Below are 9620 nucleotides of genomic sequence, written 5' to 3' on the forward strand. Positions count from 1 at the left end.
TGAGAAAAATCACTCCGCTCCACAGAGTTTTTCAGACCATTGTGCTCTAAATGGAGCACAGAGTGGGAAAAACTCTGCAAACTCTGCGAGCAAAGTTCACCACCCATCCACCCCTAATTCAGTCTTGCTGCAATTTTTAATACTGATTATTGATTTTTGCTCTGCATCTACTATATTATTACTGCAGTTTTATTAAATATATAATCTGTGTTGGACCTGGCTCTTTTCCAGGGTCATTCCCCAGACATTTTGCCTTTTGCTTCCTTATCTTTCTGACCTTTGTTGGCTGAGTTATGACTCTGAGCACTTTTTCACTGCTAACCAGTGCTAAAGTGCATGTGCTCTCCCTTGTAAAATTGCTATGATTGGCTTAAACCTAATTGGCATATTTAATTTACCTATAAGTCCCTTGTAAAGTAGTATCCCTATACCCAGGGCCTGTAAATTAAATGCTACTAGTGTGCCTGCAGCGCTGCTTTCGCCACCCACTGAAGTAGCCTGTCAAACCTACCTCAGGCCTGCTAGCGCAGGGCCTGTGTGCGCAGATTTCTGCCACAGGGACATGGCATCTAAATTTACTTGCCAAGCCCAGAACTCCCATTTTACTACATGCAAGTCACCCCTAAGGTACGCCTTACCGAGCCCTGTGAGCAGAGTGCCATGTATGTAGAAGGCAGGACATGTGCCTGGTTGCGTGGCCCGTCCTGGAAGTGACAAACAACCTAACTTGGTGTATCACTGCTGTGAGTTCTGCCTTCTCAAAGGATTGCATTAGAAATGCCCTGCCTTATGTGTAAGGGATATTGTCTGATTTATGAGGGGTAGCGTAGGCATGTTTGGTATGGTTGTGATAGTGATGAGAAATGCTGCCTACTGGTGTAGGTGTATTTTTTTATCACTATCACAGAAATGCCACTTCTAGAAAGTACGCATTTAACTGTGCTTATGACTCTGGTGTTTTGCAGCTTGCCTCCAATTCACGTCTGGGCAGACTGACAGTTGGGGCTTTGTGCATACTTTTCAGACAGCCTGTACACAGGGAGGGTGGAGGTGTCACAGAGATGCATCTATATATTGTATAGCCTTCCTAGGCTGAGAGAAGGGAGAGGCGGGGCACACCTGCATTTGTAAAGGCTGTGCCCTGGCCTCACACAATAGGGTTGTTTACCCCCCACTGATGTTTGGAGCCTGTGCTTGAGGAGAGAAGGGGCACTCCCAGAACCATTTGTAACTGGTTGAAACCCCCTCTCCTTCCCATTGTAAAACACACTGAAACTTAGTGTAAGTACAGCAGAATTTTCCCCGCAATTTGAACATTCTTGGGACTTGAAACTGGACACAGGATGCTGCGGAATGGACTCACCAGGAAACCACCTTGGACTGCTGCTGCTGTGCTGACCTGTGACCTGCCTGGTCACTAGGAAGAACTTCCACCATCTGCCCCCCTTGTGCTGGCCTGTAGCTGGGCCCACCAGCCCTGTGCTTCTTGTTGCTCTCACTGTTCCCAGGGGCAGGGTGCCGTGGCCCCTGACCCCTGTAATTATTTAGAGCACGAAGAGTGCTCCAGCTCTGTGGTATTCTGAGTATAGCATGTTGGAAAGTGCCTTATTCTCTGTATGACTCCCCACTACTGCTTTGAAAAGCGCTTCTTACTTGCTGCCGGAAACTATCACCACTGTGACCCAGGGTCGTCTGCGCTCGAAAGCGCTCCATTCTGCTGCCCGAATTCACAGCTGCAGCCCGAGTGATTTTCTGTAGTTTGAACGTGTTGCGCTCCATCCAGTGCCCCCAGGGCACCAAGAGAAGGAGAAAAGGAGCGAGCACGCTCCAACCGTGCCCCCAGGGCCAAGCGTGCTTTTAGACGCACCCCCAGGGCACCTGCAGGCACCTTCCTTGGTGTCAGCTCGACGCAACAGCCCAGGTCGGGCAGGAGAGCGGCTCGCGCACTGTACTGGGTGCGGCAGCTTTATGGAGCAGGAGGGAAGCCTCATTGGAGGCCCCTGCTTCACTCCTCATTTTAGGCAGCCGCACCAAGGACGAGGGCGGCTGCCTACAACAGAGCAGGGCACGGGGCAGAAAGGGAGTTCCCTTCCCCCCTGATCATTGCCTTATGGGCACGAACGCCCCAGTAACCTTTTGGGTATCTGTTGGTGGTGCCCCCCCCCCGCAGGAGGGTCAGTTGCGACCCGTGGGGGGACCCATCGAACGTGTTCGTGCCAGGATTCTGGCGCTGGCCCCAGAGGGGCCCCCACACACAGCACTGGAGGGGGTGCAGACCCCTCCTCCTACCCCCAGAACCAGCGCGTGGCCCCCGTTTAGCGCACAGGAGCGCCTGGGGCCATATCTTCCACTTCTAGGCACTAGGAGTGCCATTTCTTCATATAAACCAGGTACTTCTGGAAACATATTTTGCTCTGGGAGCTTGGTATAGACCGGGGGTTCATATGTTACCTACCTGCTTGTATTCCACTAATTATGTGTGCTGATGTTCCTTTTATGGGCATGATGTGTAAATATATGACTTGTGATAGGTTCTCTAATGTTCCTTTTATGGGTATTTACGAGGTATTCATGACAAGTGCATAGAATACTTTACTGCAATTCCTGACTACTGCTTATGTTGCAGAATCCTGTGTTCTAATGTGACAACTGCGTATTCTTGCAGAGTATTAGTAACTTTTGTAACGTTCTGACAACTGCTAAGGTAGCAGAGTATTACTAACATGTAATGTTGGTCTAATTATGTTTTGTGCAGTACAGTTTATATTTACATAGCTCAGTGTTGTGTTTACTTTGTGGTGTACATTTTGTATCACATGTATTGTGTGTGTTGTGCAAACGCTTTACACATTGCCTCGGGTTAGGCCTGACTGCTCGTGCCATGCTACCAAGGGGGTGAGCAGGGGTTATCTTGGACGTGCAACTTCCTTGCCCTGACTAGAGTGGGTGGGTTCTGCCTGGCTTAGGTGCACACCCTAGCCAATCAGAAACCCCATTTCTAACAATCTGTATGTCTTATTGTTTCCTGCACCCAGAAGATTACCTAGAAGCTGCATAGAGTAGTAAACATAAGCAGGTAATATGTAAGGGCTTCTTTAAGCCTCAATAGGATCACTTCTAAGCTTCTTCCAAATGCCTGTTTCTTTGTAGCAGACACAGTTGCCTCTCTGTACCCAGCAGGGCAAGTACACCGTATATTTTCCTTCTAGGTCTCCAATAAAATTATGATGTCATGGTTCATTATAACAGCAATAAAGTATTGTTCACTAAACAGTAATAAAGAACTGATCACTCGTTTTCTGCCCCAAAACGAGGATTGTATGCATTCTTACAGCTTCAAATTTAATTTTTCAACAATTATAAGTAATTAAAGAGAAAAGGTACAATGGAAAGTGTATGGTGATAGGAAAAATTCAACTATTATCAAGCTTGTGTATTACAAGGAAACACACACCACAATCAGTGCACGGATTATCACCATGAATTGAATTCTCATGAATGGGAAGCGAAGCATTTCTTTCCTGTCTGGCTTGACAGGGCCATTGTCTTCAGTCCATCTGTTCTATTTGCACTTGTTCAATGATTTTTATCTCTGCTTATTCCGTTCACGCTCTGCTGGTGCTGAGACTGTTTTGATTGGACGTTTTTTTTGGTGTTCTTGTTTTCTTTGTTGGTAAGTTTGTTGATTTTGTCCCGCTTGAATTCTGATATAAGGGCTGTCTGTGATAGCACTGTTAGCAAACATATAATCGACAGATATACTGTGTCGTAAACATCGTTTTCAAAACTATCTCTTATTAACTGCAGCAGTATTTAAAACACAATAATTTCTGCCATGCATTATTTTAGTTACAACATTCTGGTACCATAGAGACCACCAAACTAGAAAAAAGTCAGCAGTCTGCAAACATTTCCGGCTTGATCCTGTAGCGTGGTGGAATTGCCATCTATGGATGTGTGCGCTAAAATCTAAAGCAGGGTTATTTACAGCATGAAATAATTTTTTGATCATGATACCAGTGTCTACCACCAACGTCAGACTGGGACAAAAAATAGACCTAAGCAACAAAATAAAAATGGCCCCAATTAGCAAACCAAATTGCTAAAAAACACAGGAGTCCATGTTTACAAATCGGACCAGTTTTGAAGTTGTAAAGGCATGCAGTATCAGTGTTTAGCAAAGTATGGTAGACTGCATGCGTTTGTGTTTTCTTCACACAATTCTTGTGGTAATATCAGGAAATCAACAGTAAAAACCAGCCCACCTGACCATAAAACAGGCCCACAAACCGTTAAAAAACCATCCCACCCACTGACCTGTCAGATCAGCCCTTTGTGCACTGCCACATTGCCCTATAGGCCAGTCTGACCCTGTGGTGATGTCAACACTAAAGCATGACGTATGCAATGGCAAAGTTGGTGGATGTTCTGCCTTCTAAATCATGGCCCTGAGTGTGGGCACCCCCACTAGGGTTGGTCCAAAGAAAGCTCCGGGGGAGCTTAGGCTGATATTCCACAGCCGAAAACGCAGTTGGACAGGGAACTCTGTGGCAATAGGTTTGTGGCTTCCAAGTGACAAGTGAATAGTGCTGAATGGTTTGATTGATAAGCTATTGTAGAGAGGGAATTGTGAGCTGCAATTGGCTAAAAAGTTGTTGGAACATTTGATTTTTGAATTTAAGGTTGGTGGCTTGATGCATGCTTTCTGTAGAAACATTGCTTGCTTATCTGATGCGGGCTGTCAATCCACATCACAGGATTCATTTGTCCAGATGACTGAAGGATGACTTGTCAGTTTGGAAGCATTTTTATGGTGGGTGTTAAGAGACTAACAATGTGGGTGCAAAATGGCCCAGTGACGTGGAAGGTTGAGATTTTTTCAGATGCCTCAGGAGCAGGATATTTTGGGGTGTTCTGGGAGAGCCGTTGGTTTGTGGAGAGCTGGCCTGCATAATGATATGGTGTAATCCACTAGGTGGGATTGGCTGAAGTCATGAAGCGGGACTTGGAAATGCTGAAGGTCAGCTGGATTTCCACAGATGTTTTCTTGACTAGGCTGTTGCCTGGGAGAGTGGGGGCCGGGGTGCATCACCTGGCTGCAATAAATAGAGCCAAGAAGGAGCTGAATACAGAGATGACTGGTTTCTACAAGGTGAGAGGCGTGCAGGTGGTAGCGCATCAGAGCATTCTTTTTAGGTCCCCACATTGTTCAGGCCCTTATCCCCAGCAGACTGGACTATGGAAACACGCTCTATGTAGCAATCACTGCACGCCTCCTGAAGATACTCCAGACAATGCAGAACTCAGTGGCAACACTCATACTCGACCTCTCCAGAAGGACTCACATCACACCCCATCTCAAGAACCTACACTGGCTCCCAATTCGGAAGAGATGCGAATTCATGATGCTGAGCCACACATACAAGGCCCTGCAAAACAAAGGTCCAGCATACATCAAAACAACGCCTGACCTTCCACCAACCGACCAGACACCTCTGATCAGCATCCTTCTCCCTTGCAGGCACCCTACGGATCCATCAAGCCAACAGCAGGGGATGCTTCTTCTCAGACCTGGCAGCCAAGGCTAGGAACAACCTCCCCCTGCACCCCAGGACCGCACCATCGCTCCAGCAATTCAGAAGAGAACTAAAGACCTGGATGTTCAAATGATCATACCTCCATGCAGCAGCATATAGCTCCATTGCTTTGAGACCCTCATGGGGTCTGAGCAGGGCCATAACCTGTATTTATGAACATTGACAAGTGCACTTGAAGGGTGTATGAAAGATCGGAGCTAGCTCTGATTTGGAAGTGACAGAAAAGACACCTTGGGGGACAGTCTTTCTGGTGGCAGAGGAAGGCAAACAGATCAGCTGATTGGGGACAGATTAGAGGTGCAAGAACAAACAAAGAACAATGAAGTCAAGATGTAGGGTAAAGACGAAGGCCTGGTCCCAGTGCAGGCTTACTTGACAAAATGGTTAATATGGTTTCCAGTGTGAGCACCACAAGGACCTATGGCATTTCAAAGGTTGTGTGCAGTTCAGAAATCTTTGGGGTGGGATGTTAGGGGTGGGAGTTACAGGAGTTGGATTGCTTAGAATCGTTTGTTCGCCCAGTTGACAGGGTATCTTGTGTGGTTCAGCCGAAGGGCTAGTTACTGTGCTTGCCAGTTGTGAATAAAGTGGTCTTTTGTTCCCAAAGCAAGTGGAGTAGGGTGCTAATTTCTTCCCAAAGAGACAGTGGAATGCAGGTGGGGGTAGATGGGAAATGTCTGGAACAACGAGTCCAGAACAACGCTGTTGTTTACAACGCAAGCGTCACTACGCTTTCCGGAACAATGATTCCCTTTTTCTCTGCCTTAACCACGCATGTGCTGAACAACGCACATGTGGTTAAGGCAGAGAAAAAGGGAGAGTGCATTGGGAGAGGACGCGGTCAGGTAAGTGGGGCTGGGGGGTAGTTTTTAGAGGTGGGTGGGTAGGTGTTGGGAGGTAGAGTTATTTTTTTTTAGGGGAGAGGTGGGGGTTGGGGTAGTTATGCTTTTAGGGTGGGTGCAAGGGTCAGGGTAGTTTTTTTAGGGTGGGTGGGGGGTCGAGGTGGTTATGTTTTTAGGGTGGGTGGGGGGTCAGGGTAGCAGTGTTTTTAGGGTGGGTAGTGGGGGGTCGGGGTGCTTGTGTTTTTATGGTCGGTGGGGGCAGGGTAGTTATGTTTCTAGGGCGGGTGGGGGGACAATGTAGTTATCTTTCTAGGACAGGTGGGGTGGGGTAGTAGTGTCTTTAGTGCAGGTGGGGGGTCAGGGTACTTGAGATTTTAGGGCGAATGGTGGGGGTTTGGGGTAGTTATGTTTTTAGGACGGTGGTGGGGGGTAGGGGTTGTAGTGTTTTTAGGGCAGGTTAGGAGGGGTCAGGATAGTAATGTTTTTAGGGCGTGTGGTGGGGTCGGGGTAGTTGTATTTTTAGGGTGGGTGGGAGGGTAGTTATGTTTTTAGGACAGGTGGGGGGTTGGGGTAGTTATGTTTTTAGGGCAGGTGGGGAGGGGTACTTGTGTTTTTAGGACGGGTGGGGGTGTGGTAGTTATGTTCTTAGGGTGGGCGGGGGTTCGGGATAATTATGTTCTTAGAGCAGGTGGGGAGGGGTTGGGTACCTGTGTTTTTAGGGCGGGTGGGGTAGTTATGTTTTTAGGACGGGGCAGGGTAGTAGTGTTTTTAGGGCGGGTGGTGGGGGACGGGGTACTTGTGTTTTAGAGCACGTGGGGGGGCGGGTAGATATTTTTTTAGGGCGGGTGGGTAGTTATGTTTTTAGGGCACGTGGGGGGCAGGGTAGTTATGTTTTTAGGAGGGGTGGGGGGGTTGGGGTAGTTATGTTTTTAGGATAGGTGGGGAGGGGTACTTGTGTTTTTAGGATGGGTGGGGGCGAGGTAGTTATGTTCTTAGGGTGGGTGGGGGGTCGGGATAATTATGTTTTAAGGCGGGTGGGGAGGGGTTGGGTACCTGTGTTTTTAGGGCGGGTGGGGTAGTTATGTTTTTAGGACGGGCAGGGTAGTAGTGTTTTTAGGGCGGGTGGTGGGGGCCGGGGTACTTGTGTTTTAGGGCACGTGGGGGGGGGTAGATATGTTTTTAGGGCGGGTGGGGGTGTCGGGGTAGTTATGTTTTTAGGGTAGGTGGGGGCGGGGAGATATGTTTTCAGGGCGGGTCGGGGTAGTTATGTTTTTGGGTTTAGTTATGTTTTTAGGGCGGGTGGGGGGACGGCATGCTAGAACCACGCATGCTGTTCCCACACATGCCTTTATTAGGCATGTTTTTACAATGAAAAATCATTGCAAAGGCATGCGTGGTAACAACATGCATTGTTCAGGCATGAGTGGTTCGCGCATACGTTGTTCCAGCATACAACCATAGAAGGGACGTCAGCTATTTTTTGGCACAAGTTACATTACTACCCCTGTTTAAAAAGACTTTGAATGCATGAATGCTTTGAACAAAGTGTGTGTGTGGGGGGGGGGTTCTTCTTATGTAACGGATTGCTGTTATTGAAATGTTTATGGTTTTAGTCCAAAAGTTCTTTTATTCCAATCTGACACCATTAATTAAAGCATATGTTCACCTGACTCCCTTTCATATTCAATTTTATTTTAAAAAAATTGGTCTGTTATTTATTTGTAAAGTGTTACTATTATCCAGAAAGTTAGCAGGTGCTAGGGACAATTGTGACCAAAAGATGTATGCTAGAGCTAGAGTCGGCTTTGACACGCAGAAACTTAATTTTAATAACAACATTGAGCAATCATGGCCCGCAACAGCACAAAAATCAAAGTGTTCAAGATAGAGTATAACAAATTAAGAGACAATATTGTAAATAAAACCACCAATCACTCCAGTCCTCATAATTTGATCATAAAAACTATTGAAAGCACACAGTGCACAGCCCCAGCACAAATAATGGGGACAAAACAGCAGCTAGTGTTGACTCACAGGTCGGACATGCAGCAGCCCTGTATAAAATGTGATTGGTTTCAATGCGCATGCCAAGAGGAGCGCCAAACACTGTCCAGTTGGATCTAGCTTCTCTGCCCAACCTAAGATGGTTACCACTCAGATAATAATACCAAATGTCCAATATGTGGGAAGAGCAAAGTGGTAAATGATATCTTTTTTTTTAAACGAACACCAATTCCTCTTTTCTAAACTTTGGTTATATAATCATGAAGCTATCAAAAATACACAGTGGACAACCTTAACAACAAAGAGCAACAATTAATGGCAATAACCAGCAGCTGGTTTTGATATCAGTCTGCTCATAGCAATATTTGTGCCTTTAAAAAAAAATCTATTTATAATTTTCACAGTTATAACCCTACATTTGCATATAATGATCTCAATTGCGAGACAACAGCATTTCATTGTGTTACATGTTGTCCACATTGTTCTACATTGTATGATGATATTACACAACGGATGTACATGTTCTGCCTTCCACATTACATGGCAGCAGTGCTTAATTTTGAGCCGGTGGTTTCCTGTGCTCGGCACCGGCACCTAATTATCAACACCGGCATTTATGGCAGTCTGCCACACGGTGGTGCTGCTTGTCTCATTTACAGATGAGCACAAGAAAAGTTATTTATTAACTGAGCATGCATTAAAAATAGAAATATCTGCTGACCAAGCCATTCTTATGGCTTGGGGGTCTTGGAACAGTCAGAGTGTGTAGTTGTGTTGGTACCATCATTGCTGGCAGGGGCAAGGCGTGATGCATGCTGAAGTGGCCTCCAAGTGGGCCTGGCACTTATTGTTTTACAAATTAATCACTGCATGGCATATCCATCTATTACCTGTTTCCTCAAGTGACCAGCCTGCACATCCTCCAGTGATTGTGCTCCATCTACGAAGATTACATAACCTACACTGTGGACTCCTATTGAGAACTGTCATGGGTCTTTGCCAGAGCTGTGGTCTTCAATCAAGTATTGTATTGTCAATGGTCATTGGGATCTTAACACAAACAGAGAGTCGGGAGAGGAGAAAAACCAAAACCCATACTGTCTCCCCAGAAGCAAAACCATAAACACAAGAAGTATGGGGTGTTGTATGGGAACCACTGGCAACAAATTTACCCTGG

The sequence above is a fragment of the Pleurodeles waltl genome, chromosome 3_1, assembly GCF_031143425.1.
Source record: "Pleurodeles waltl isolate 20211129_DDA chromosome 3_1, aPleWal1.hap1.20221129, whole genome shotgun sequence".
Lineage (NCBI taxonomy): Eukaryota > Metazoa > Chordata > Amphibia > Caudata > Salamandridae > Pleurodeles > Pleurodeles waltl.